Raw genomic sequence first — 13,032 nt, forward strand, 5'->3', positions numbered from 1 at the left:
GTACCTGCTGTTATAGACAGTTAACTGCACTCTGAACTGCTTCTTCATCTTCTATGGTGATCAAAACTTTAAAAAGTCTTACTAAACATGTCTCATGGATCATCAGCAAAAGTTAAATATTAAACAAACAGCCTATTTTCTGGAAGTTACAAAAAACTGCACAACAGATTTGCTTTCAAATTTGTTTCCAGACAAGGATCTCCATCCAACCAGGACAGTACTCCACCATCTGACTCAATGGGTAAGGACTGAATGAACTATATGAACTGACTAACAAAAATGTGTTATACTTTCTTGGCCTTGCAGCACTCAAAAGGAGCCATACTGAGAGCCATGGTCACTGTTTATGAGCTCTTCTGATTTCCGCTTTAGCTTTGACTCCTGATCCCATTCTGCAACAAGAAAAGGCTTTGAGAGGTTGACTTCAACCAACAAAGAGCACAATCATTCATCCTCAGTATACACATAATAGAGCCACAGGGTGACAGCTGATACTTACCTTATCTGGTCTATGACTGATCTTTGTGGAGTATATCTCAAACAAATGTTTCATGGACAAAGAAAAGCTCTTTATTTTTCTTTTTAAATTGGTCATCCAATTTGACATAGTCAGACAAAGGCAAGGCCAAAGAACGACTGTCTGAGGACACAAAGAGGAGTAATGGCCAGAAAGCAACACCCGGTGTACGGTAACATTTGCATTTGAATAATTCCAGCTAGGGCCAGAGCCGGCAGAACAAATGGACAAAGAAATCCTCTGAGTTACAGTAACTACTCTCCTCGGTGCCATTTATGTAACCCAATAAAGAGATAATGAGCCATCACTGATCTGTCAATTACAGATGCAGTTATGCTCTCTGTGCGTGTTTGTTCTGTCAGTTGTTGGCCATCATGCTGCAGTGCTTTAGGTGTTCAACATCTGTCAGACAATAACAGAATGTACAGAAATGCTGATAACAATAGGTATTATGTAAGTTACGGTAAAAATAACTGATATATTCTTCTTGTCCCTGGAGCTTTCCCCACTTAAGTGAGAGACAGTGCTTCCATAGAACAAGTAGGGACATTATGTAAATGTGATACTTAGATACTTGCTTTAGAGTAAGTAATGGTGATGGTGGGACTTTCCAAAACCAATACTCCCTGGCCACTTTATTAGGAACACCTGTTCAAATGCTCATTAACGCAAATTTCTAATCAGCCAATCACATGGCAGCAACTCAATGCATTTAGGCATGGTGATTTAAGGGACTTTGAACATGGCATGGTTGTTGGTGCCAGACAGGCTGGTCTGAGTATTTCAGAAATTGCTGATCTACTGGGATTTTCACCCACAACCAACTCTAGGGTTTACAGAGAATGGTCCCAAAAAGAGAAAATATCCCAGTGAGCGGCAGTTCTGTGGGCCAAAATGCTTTGTTGTTGCCAGAGGTCAGAGGAGAATGGACAGACTGGTTGGAGCTGATAGAAAGGCAACAATAACTCAAATAACCACTGGTTACAACCAAGGTCTGCAGAAGAGCATCTTTGAACGCCCAACACGTCCAACCTTGAGGCAGATGGGCTACAGCAGCAGAAGACCACACCGGATGACCCTCCTGTCAGCTAAGAACAGGAAACTGAGGCTACAATTCACACAGGCTCACCAAAACTGGACAATAGAAGATTGGGAAAACGTTGCCTGGTCTGATGAGTCTGGATTTCTGCTCCACATTCAGATGGTAGGGTCAGAATTTGGCCTCAACAACATGAAAGCATGGATCCATCCTGCCTTGTTTCAACAGTTCAGGCTGCTGCTGCTGGTGTAATGGTGTGGGGGATATTTTCTTGGCTCACTTTATACCCCTTAGTACCATTGAGCATGGTTTAAGTGCCACAGCCTTTACTTCCATGTTGATGACAACAGTATAACAGTTTTTCTTTGTCATAATATTAAGGATGTCATTATCTGAGTCATCTGTTTCATTATTTCACAGTAAAAGGAGAAAAACGTCAACATGCATTATCATGGGTTCAGTTACACAGGTTAAATTTTACAGGTGTGCACTCTTTAGCCACTGTTGTAAAATAGTCCAAACTTGGTTTATACCCAAAACAATTGGGATTTATCAACCAATAGAAAAAATTAAACAATAGATTAGTCAACATCAAAAAAGACTCAGTAGTTGCAGCCTTGGTTGAGTCACTATCTTAAATCTGGCAAGTGCTAGTAAAAGGCTTCAAAGAAACAGAGCAAGTAAAAAAAGTCTAAAACATTCTGATGTATGTTTAAAAACTGTATGACTTGGTCCAATTTGTCAATTTGTTTTTTCCAGAAATTATTTAGTTGATTTCTTCAAACAGAGACATTTGTGAACAATTTAAGCACTAACAGAACAGGATAAAAACCATGCAGCAAGTAGAACACAGGGCTCCTTGTCTCCCAGTAATGGTGAAACATTGAGAACGCTATCCACATAAAGATAATACATTGGGTCAAACTTTCCAGTGAATTCAGCATGTCTTTGATTCAATGGTTTAGTTTATTATCTGACCTTTAAAAAGTTCCAACACTTCATTAATGTTGTAAATGAAATTTCACTGAACATTTAGTGAGCACAACTAGAAGTGATACCCCATAATACATGCAAAATTCTCACTCCACAAATGTAACGGCTTATCCCAGTATGATGTCAAATTGTGGCTAAGTAAATTAGACATGCAGTAAAACAGAGAGTAAAAACATCCCTTTCATATCATTTCAGATTTTGTCTTAAGCTGCTCTCTGCAAGTGAACCCTGGCAAATGCCAGTAGTCCTGACGAGAAAAGTTCAAAAAGGCAGGAGAAACTCATTAGCTGACTGAGCTCTAATTATTGTCCAACAGAGTAGGCGAGCAGTATCAAACCATCCATGAGCACTTATACTTTCTGAAGCTTCTATACGGTTCTGCTCACTTTTCCGTGACCTCAAACTGCCCCTTGGAATGAGATGACAGCTTAAACCGCCCACACATGTTTGAAGGGGATGTGGAAAAGCTAGCCGCATCAAGAGAGTATGAAAATGCATACTGTGAAGGTCTGTGTGACATTGTCAGATTCTATCATCAAATGCACAAGTCTCAGTGTGTGGTTGTTGCTTCTGTGAAGTCAAAAACAGAACGATTCATATGGTGCAAAATATCCTCAGCTGAAAGAGTCAGTGGTGTTCTGTCCTTTCCCCTTCTGTGCTCTGTGTTTGTTGCAAAAAGATGTGTAGTTAGTTTCTGAAGACACAACACAGCTATCTGTATCCAAATCGGTCTTCTTTGATCTACACTATTATTCTGTGTTCAACACTTTAATGAAAATTAACATAGTCAGATTACAAGTTGTTAGATGGCTGGTCAGTTTATCAAAATTCAGTTCATTTCTCAAACTATCATTAAAAAGACGGACTCTTTACTTCTTGAGTAAACCAGGAGTACCATGTTCACAACACAAAGTACCGGGTGTGTGCATCTATCCTTTCAAGACAACACTGTTCAATTCGAGCATTTATGGAATTAATCTGAATCACGAGTGATTCATTTGAAAAGAGATCCAGTCAAAACAGTTTCAACCAATTTGAATTGTGAAAATGGAAAAACCTTAACTACTGAGAAAAAGAACAATGTGCTCAACACAACTTGTCTGTGAAAATTTCTTATCTGGGCACAAAAGACGGAACTTTTAGCAAAAACTTAAATTATTAGTAATTAATTAGACTGGAAAAATAACTTAGACTGAAATAAATTACAAAATAAATTAGACAAAAAATATTTGACTGCAGCTTTTTTCACACACTGCCTCAGGTGTCTCACTGGTATTTTGAAGGAGAAAATATCAAAGTTTGAGCAAACTACAAAAGAAATGTTGTCATTTCTGAACTTAAATCATCATTGGCTCTACAAAACTTAACAAGTTCTAACAGCAGTCTGTATCTCACTAAGGTTAAACAATTAAAAACAACTTAGCAGTAAAAGTAGACTGAAACAAACAAAATCAGCAGAAGAGCAACACGATGAAACCATGAAACCGATATTAGACATTTATAAGATGTTCTATAGACGTGGTGTATTTACAACTTAAGGCTGGGAAAAGAGTTATGGTCTTTCACAGTACACTAAATTTCTGAGCTGAGGAATTGATTTTGGATGTTTTGTTTTCTCATAAGGTAACAAATGCTATCTAAACCAACTAACGCCTGAAACATTGTAAAAAGAAGAAAAAAAGAAAGATGAATGGCCAATTTTTGTGGGCCTGAAGGTGCTGCTAGACACAGTTTTCAGGAAAAAAAAAAACAACAACAACAACAACAAAAAACAGAATAACCTCAGTCAACTGGACTGTAGCATTAAGAGTGGGCCATCAGACCTGGTTGATGCAGATCGATACAAGTTTATCTTTGACCCATTTAACCCCACTAGCAACTATTGTTCCTGTCCTTTTTTTAAATGTTTGTTTGACTTTGGGAGACTAATTTAGTTTTTTTTTTTCTTTTTTCTAAATATTAAAAAAAAAACTATAGTTATTTTAGAAATAAAAATTATCATTATTATTAATGTATAAAATAGGGCTGGGCAACGATTAAAACCTTTAATTGTAATTAATTGCATGATTTCCCTGATTAATCATAATTAATTGCATTGTAAATTCAATATCTAATAATGAATTCAAAAGCAGTGTATAGTGCACTTTTATTGGAATGTTCTGCTATATGAACGAAAGTGCCATAACATCTGTCATGCAAACACTAAATCAGTACTTGTTATACAGTAATAGTTAAATCACATATTTAGTGCAAATCAAATTTACAAAATGTAAATACAAAATTAAAGCTTATTGCCACTGTCAGGGCATTAAAGTGATACTCCGGGATGGAACAAGTTGGGTCCTATCACAAGGTTTAGGGCAGAAATTACCCCTACAGCAGTGTTTTGTGCAGCAGAAGTCCAGAGCGCTCACACCAAACACCCCCTCCCTGCTCCTCTGCTAGTTTCCTATGCACTCAGACGGGGCCAACTTTTACTTGACCAAAAACACAAATAAACGGACTCCCACCGAAAAAGTCTGATATCGGTCTGCATTCACGCTTTATGTAGAGAATTTTCAGCGCGTTACTTTCACACAAAAACACAGCTAAATAAGGCTCCAGTTCTCATCGTGTCTCTTCGTCCTGGCAGACTACCTGCATTTGTTTATAACTGGCTACGCCGTGCGTGAGGACTGATACACTAAGCGGCGAGCGCCTTTAAGTTCCATGGCGTTGCCTCTCTTCTCCATTCTTGTTTTGGTTACTCATCGTATTTTTCCGCCAATTTCACTCCCGGTTCCACTGCGGTCGGCAACAGACATTTACAAAATAAAAGCATGTGAGCAACATGCACTAATTTGCTATAAAATATTCAACAACGTTAATAGATTGACTGGTTAAAGCGAAGATAACGCGTTAACTTGCCCAGCACTAGTATAAAATCATGGGAAAAGAACACACACACATTATGTACTAGGGAGGTCTAAGGGCGCTGTCACGCTGGCCAGCTGAACCGTGCCATACTCAAACATGATTGCCCCCCGCTGCCACTGTTCCCCTGCTGGCTAGTACAGCCAACAGTAACACTACTCCAGTAAGAACCAGACTTAAGGCACACTCATGGCCCTCCTAAGTCATCATGAAGCATCTGTTTACAAGAAGCACCACCACATCAGAGTCAGCATAGCGGAGAACATGGCTACAGTTCTAATGACTTTTTGGATTATAAGTAGCTTGTGTTAAGTCTAACACCCCTTGTTAAAAATGATTGTCAACAGGAAATGTTGCAGTAATCATATGTCAAAGTATACCATGCCTGAGCACTACTTGCTATACTTACACTGGCTAAAGGAACTAGACTTTAGGGTTGAAACCTGTTTTGGCAAGGTACGGACAGACAGTTTGACCATACCCATGCAAATTCATGCATTTCTTTTGCAGGGAAAAAATTTGGTATTAAGCAGGTTTCAAAATTAGTTGGGTGAATTTTTACATCCTTAAAGTATACTGAAGCTCTTTATTGAAAGACTCAAAGATAGTATAAATTATTATGTGTGAGCTTTTTTATTATTATTAATCGTTTGAAGCCCCTGTAAGGGATGTTTTTTTTAGCTTATGATTCAGACTGAAACTAACTTCCTCACAAAGACTTCAAAGTTCAGCTGAAAACTGAGTGAAAATGAAAAAGATTCTTGTTGCATAAAAATCAACTTGTTCATTCACTGTGACTTGGGTTTTGAGTGGATTTGTGTCTTTTTTTAATTGCTGCAGTTGTGAAAAATAATTGTGGGATGAGATGTGTGGCCAAAAATATTCAAGCCCCTGGTGGTCATTTGTAGAAGATTTACAGTCTCTTTCAAGGTAATTGTTTGACAGTGTCAGGATCTTTAATTTAAAAAGAAAATTGTGAATTGCTACCAAGTCTACCTTAAGTTATGCATTGTTATTTATGTAGGAGGAGATGTTTTGCAATGCAATGGCGAGTCATCCAGCAGTGGGCCAGCAGGAGCTAAGCTGCATGCTGCAGTGTGTGTGGTGATTAATCATGCTGTGACTCTGCGTCTCTCGGGCCTGTCAACCACTCGGGCCGCATGAGGTCCGGGAACATCTGGGGATGTCTGGGGACGTTACGGGGTGACCACGGCCCATTCGTCTCCCAGGGACAGCAAGCAGACGTGTCGCTTCAATCTCACATCAACCTCCCTCCTTTCTCCTCACTGTACCTCCAGGGCCCTGTAGACGCAGCTCGGACAAAAGGTGTACACTCTTATTACATGATACACAACACTCAGAGGAACTGTGAACAGAAGAAGGCAATGTCCTGGGGCTACACATCAGTGACGATAACAGCCAGGACTGGTAATACGCCTGTTGGTGAGCTCTCAAGAAAAACAACAACAACCTGCTGAGTGTGGGAATAAAGTCTGACACATCACTTTAGCAGAAACGGCTTTAGACAAGAATGTAGCTTTAAATAAAACTGCAACAGACACAAGAAAGTAACAAAGGATATAACTGGTATATATATATTTATATAAAAATCTAAGCGTCATGCTTTAGAGAACTATAGTGTCACAAAAGAGGTGTCAGTGGCATATCGTTCTTTGCAGCGTTGCTCAAACAGATCAGTCTTCCTTGAAATTATACCATAGCTTCCTACAAATAATCCCTGTCAAGCCATCTCCATCTTTGGCTGATATAAAAATATCTCGCTCTGTTCTCATATGATATCCTCAAACAAAGGCATTTATTCTGTTTATTCTTTGTAAACTAGACCCTGTAGGTTTCATTGAATAACCTGTTCCCTACTGTAGTGACACAAATTTATATGCAAACTCTCCACTCCCACACATTAAGATAAGGGATTATGTGTCATGAAGATTGCTCTGTTAATTGTCAGAATTTAGTGGCACAAGTGGTTGCATAAGACAAAAAATGCTCTCAAAGCAGGTGACCCAAATATTAAAATGATAAAATATGCAAAGCGAGATTTTCTACGCAAATGCAAAAAGTGGGCAGACTCTTGCCAAAAAAACAAAAAAAAACAACCCACTGGTTTACTCTTGCAATCCACTGGATGTTCCACTTCGAACATCGCGTCCCCTGTAGCTTATTTTGTAAACATGAACCTGATTATATCTATTGTACAATCACAGTGAATCAATTCAGAGGAGATAAGAGAAAGCAGCTGTGATGAAGTTAATGGAGATGAGCTATTTTAGGCATAAGACCCAGCTGATTATGCAGTGGCCGCTGTGCCTGTTCTAAGAAGCCCCCGTACAGCAGAGATACATGTTCCCCCTTTGCTCTGTGTGGCGGCATGATGAATGACTGCCAGAGGGGAGCAGCGGACATGCAGCCAGGGCAGCTCCAACATGAGGGAATCATGGAATATACATGCACTGGCTTTGTTCCTGGGTCCCTCTTCACTTTTTTGTCTTTCTGTCCCTGGCACCTTGGAGCCCAACCACCAGGTCTTGGGATACATTGGCACTGGCAGCTTTGAGGGCTTTGGGGGCTTTCTTTTTGTGAGGCGTTTGACAGGTGGCAGCTCACGGTGCATTATTTACTGGAGGCGTAGATTTAAATCCTGCTTAGATCACTGCTACTGGACTTTTTCAAGGCACATGCACATGGGTACACAGAGCTGTAGAGACTCCCCACAACTTAGCTGAGTGTGATGGGATTAACATGAAACTAGCAGAAACCACATGAATGTAGACTTTTCTTTCAGGCAAAGGGCAAGCTGACATTTTTAAAAATCTTTTTTAAGCTGAAAAATGTATTTGCAGGTTTGCTTTTTTTCTGCTAAACACACCCACTTACAAACACAGGAAGCAAGAAAGTGACTGGTAAGCTAGTTCACCAAACTCCAGATCTCATTCTTCATCACTAAATCCACTGAATTTTTCATCCTTGGTTTTGAAGACAGAGCTGTCTCCTCTCAGCGGGGCTGTTGTCTGACTCAGTAACAGTCCCAATTTTTGTGGCCTTTTCGAATTCTGGTTTCATTGAGGGGAAAGAAACATATACAAGTTGCAGGAGCAGCCAAACTATGAAAAATCTGTGATTTATAGTCCAGCAACTCTGTTTCTGAAATTTACAAAACAACTCAATTTGCAATGTGAAGACATCGAAACACTCAGATTAACAGCAAAAACATTCACCCAAACTTTACAACTAACCAAAGCAAATAATGAAGAGCTACAATCAAGATTTATTGCGGTGTCATTCATAATACAAATCATTTTTCTACAGGAGGGTAATTTTTTTTTTTCTCATAGCAAAAGTTGCAAAATGAGACAATGTCTAAATTACAGGTTTTCAGTTAAGTTTGTAAAATAACCATGATAACCATGTTAAATTAAATCTGTACAACAAAATCTGCATTAAAGATGCTGTGAGGGGGATCTGTTTTACTTGCACTCCTTCGCCACCTTGTGGCCTGGAGTCTTTGAACACTGTTGTAAATTACTTTTAGTGAGGCGTGTGTTTGTTTTGGAATTAAGTTGAGATCGAATCGAAACAAATGTTCTTTATTCATAGAGCTAGGATTTGAAACATGACATCAAGCCAGCTTTATGATAGGGACATCAGCAGCCCGGTGCTCTGACGTATCTGTGGGCTAGTAGCTTAGTAGCCATTCATATTTAGCGCAGCTGGCAGCCCGGTGCTCTAAGACGTGTCTGTAATGTGTAACACAAGTAAATCCTGGTTAGCTATGTCCTGCCAGTCATCTACCAAGCAGAGCTAATGTAACCTCACGCTTCATTTTATTGATAGACTCTCAAGTTTGAACAGACCACTGCAGAATAACTGCTGACTGTGGGTTGGAACAACATTATCAATTAGCCCCAGTGTTATAGAGTGATACAGCCCGAGCTAAAGGCTAATTAGCCTTAAGCTCGGGCTGTATCACTCTCCTGTTTAGCTTTCTTCTGCTCTTCTGTCTGCCAGTTAGGCTCCTGTGTTCACCATCACTACAAAATTAATCATAAAAATTGTTTTTGGCTGATAAACGCACAAATCTGTGTTTTCTCTCTTCTCACTACTAAACTGCGTCAGCTACAGTGGTGTTGTCATAGAGACCTAGATGTGCCGTAAATCAATCTGGTCCCGGTCAACTTGAACTGGAAGCTGAGAAGTAGCAGTTTAAAGTAACATGTAACCAGAAATATTGGTGTTGATAATCTCATGTCAAAGTGTGGGTTACAATCGGGTATATATCTAAAAGGGAGACTTTTTAAAGATCATTTTCAAACTCCCCACAGCCCCTTTTAGTACCTCAATTGATTAAAAATTAAAACAATTTAAAAAGAAAATGAAGATGGAAAACTGGTAACAGAATTTCAAATGCCACAAAACTTTAAAACACTAAAGTGGACTACTGAGGACAAAAAAGATCTTACCACAGTTTTATCTTAAATAAAAGAAAAAAAAAAGGTTCACCAATAGTTCAGACCTTTCAAATCCTTTGAGAAAAAGCTCCAGGGCCTTTTCAAGCAAAGAGGGCACACAGAGGCCAACAGTTGTTTAAGAGGAATCACTGGATCCCACCAAAAGCATCCCCGAAAAGTGAAAGTTCAAATGGGGTATTTTAGTTGGAGTTTGAGGTGAGATTTGGGTCTCTGATTTTGTCTCCTGAGTCACCTCTTAACCAGTAATTTTATCAAGTTTTTCTGTGTTGGGATCTGTTAAACTGTATTAGTTATTAATTTGTATAATTCCTAAAATGCAGTCAATTCAGTCCCCTTGTTTCATGTATGCAGTGTTTCTGAAGCAAAATGTTTAACTTTGCTGTACAAAGCAATTATACAGTCAAATAAAGGTAAATCAAAAATAAAAATGTTTGATTGTTTTCACAATACTTCCATGAAATGTTCTTCACTGTTGCAGACACAAACCAGAAGGCGCACATTTCTGCTCGAGTGAGCTGAGCTGCTTGCAGTGTTGCTTGGTCAGCCATGTTTTCAGTTTGATGAAAGTCTTAGTGAAAAGAGACAAGGTCAAAGGGAGGATGTTTCTCGTCGGCTGAATCAACCGGGCAAACAAGAACGAGCTGCTGTTTAAATTAAACATTCCTTCAAAAAAAAAAAAAAAAAGGAAGCAAAGAGAGGTCGAGAGATTCAAAGGGAGACTTTGCTTCTCTGCAAATTACTCTTTTATTGCAATTGTCTTTCTTTTCACAGCCATGTGTTTTCATCAGCAGTCAAACTGTTAAGCAACTGAAATAGCACCGATATAGGAAATTTGAACAAGTAGTCAGAATTATAGAAAGTGTTTCAATACCATGACAAAATGAGTGACCAAATGTTTCCCAAAAGACATCAACGTTACTCAAAATGGGAGTATAGAAACAGTAGCATGCCAAAATCCTGTTTAGTTTGTCTGATTTAAGGAAATGAAAACAAGCTTGAGCGGAAACCTGTTTTATCAGCCTATTTTTTGTTTTCTTGAAACGATTGTGACTGATAATTCTAGGTTCTGTGGGAACATTGGGGGGTAAATGTGTGCAGGGAAAAAATAAAAGTCTTAAGCCCCAATTCCACCAAGGGATTGAAGTTCAGTGTGGCACACATTTTGGGGCGTTTCTTCTGATCAAAACATGGATAGGTCAAGAAATTAGCGACCTGTACCGTCCCACTTTATGCTACCCTTCAGTTGGGGTGCCAGCATAGACTGTATAAAACATGGACATAGTCTCCACATTACTCGTTTGTTCCTGATACTGCGAAATGAAGCCAATCAGCAGACGCAGTCACACTTGATATGACGCTGGCTTTGAGCTTCCTCTCTAACAACTATACGGCGCTTCTCAGTCACGTGAGCTGAGCTGTGTCTCTGATTGGACAATCAAATGATCCAAATATCATCTAAACCAAAGAGATAGAAAAAAGTTCACCCAGTGTGCAGTATGTGCCAACAGCAAAATTAACGTTACGGACCCACGCTGTTTTTTGAAACAGACTGTAAATATGCTTTTTAATGCCATAAAAGGTTGGGGTATTTTTTGGCTGGGTGTGTACATGACTATCGGTCTTTCTGCAGCCAGCCTCAAGCCTGTTTCTTCATGAACATCAAGTTTTAGCACTTTTGCATTGGCTTCATTTTTCTAAACTGGATGTCGCCCCTTGGGTGCCAGACATACAGATCCAACCCCAAAGAGTGGAAATAGAAACACTGCAATCCACTGAGGTCAGAAGAATCCCAGTTTACCATGCGACAGCTGTTTAAATCTTAGTCAATTCTTTAAAGATAAGGTTCTTTTTGTTTGGAAAATAGCATTTAATAATCTGTTTCCTTTGCAATAGTTCTTCAGTTTCATTTTGCAGACACTTATTTCCAAAGTCGCTTACACATTTTGTTGCCAACGCACAATTAATTACTGGCGTGGCTAGAGGCTCACACGCCGCCTACCAAAAAGGGCAAGGTTGGCTTTGGTAACGCAAACAGGATCAAGCTTTTACCAATCTGCTCTGTACCATATGGTACTGATCCATACCGGACTGCTTGGTGCAAACAGGGCTTTAGAAACGTGTGAACATCGAGCTGTGGTGTTGTAGGGCATAATTTTCAGTGGTAAAAAGAAAAGTCTTAGAAATGTGGGAACATTTTGGACTGTTAGTTTACAGTTCTGTGTGCCTTTGTCCCTCTAAAGACAAAGTTCTTTGAATTGAAATTTTATTTATACCAAAGGAGCACTTGATAATCAAAGAAGAGCAGTTAGTTTAAAACATAGGGATGCCCTAGTGGCAGTAGAGAACACTCACTTCAAAGAATGTGACCAGATGAAGTAAAATTTAGCTCACTGCTGTTTACAATAAGAAACCAGATCTCTGTTTAACACCAATGATTTTAACATCAGATCAAATAAAAACTTAGATTGAATTTGTAATCAGATTTTTAATAATACTTTCACCACTTCATAATATCCATTGATTGTCATGTTTCCAGCGCCTCCATTCTCTCATTTTATGAAGCTGTTATGTTCCTGTTGATAAATTTATTGTATTCTACAATAAAGGCCCATTTTTACCGCTGTAAGTTTTTCAGAGGTTATCTTCACAATTACAAAGGAATAACCCATATTCAATGTTAATATCCAATCCCATTTCAACCATTCAAGTATGAAATTTATTTCACAAGATATCAATCTCTGGAGCTCCAACCTGAGAAGAAATGTGATGAAAACCTGAGAAAAAAAAATACAGAGGGGTTCTAATAAAGAGAAACTTCAATAGGCCTTGCTGTTTAAAGCTGCTGCAAGCAGCAAGGCTGGGTCCTTTCAAACAACGCTGTCCTTGGAGCTGTAATCTGTTGTCTTCGCTGAACAACCGAGAAGAAACATTTTCGTCTTTCTAAAGTGATTCTTACAAAACCCAAATGATTTCACTTTCAGACTGTTTGAATCTTTTCAAATGAATATCTAACCTTTTGTGTCTTATCTGTAAACGTCCCTTAAAAAGAAGTTATCAGAACAATGTGTTCCAACTACTGTCTC

Source organism: Halichoeres trimaculatus, unplaced genomic scaffold, assembly GCF_033239565.1.
Source record: "Halichoeres trimaculatus isolate MK-OKI-2021-1 unplaced genomic scaffold, fHalTri1.1 fHalTri1_scaffold_16, whole genome shotgun sequence".
NCBI lineage: Eukaryota > Metazoa > Chordata > Actinopteri > Labriformes > Labridae > Halichoeres > Halichoeres trimaculatus.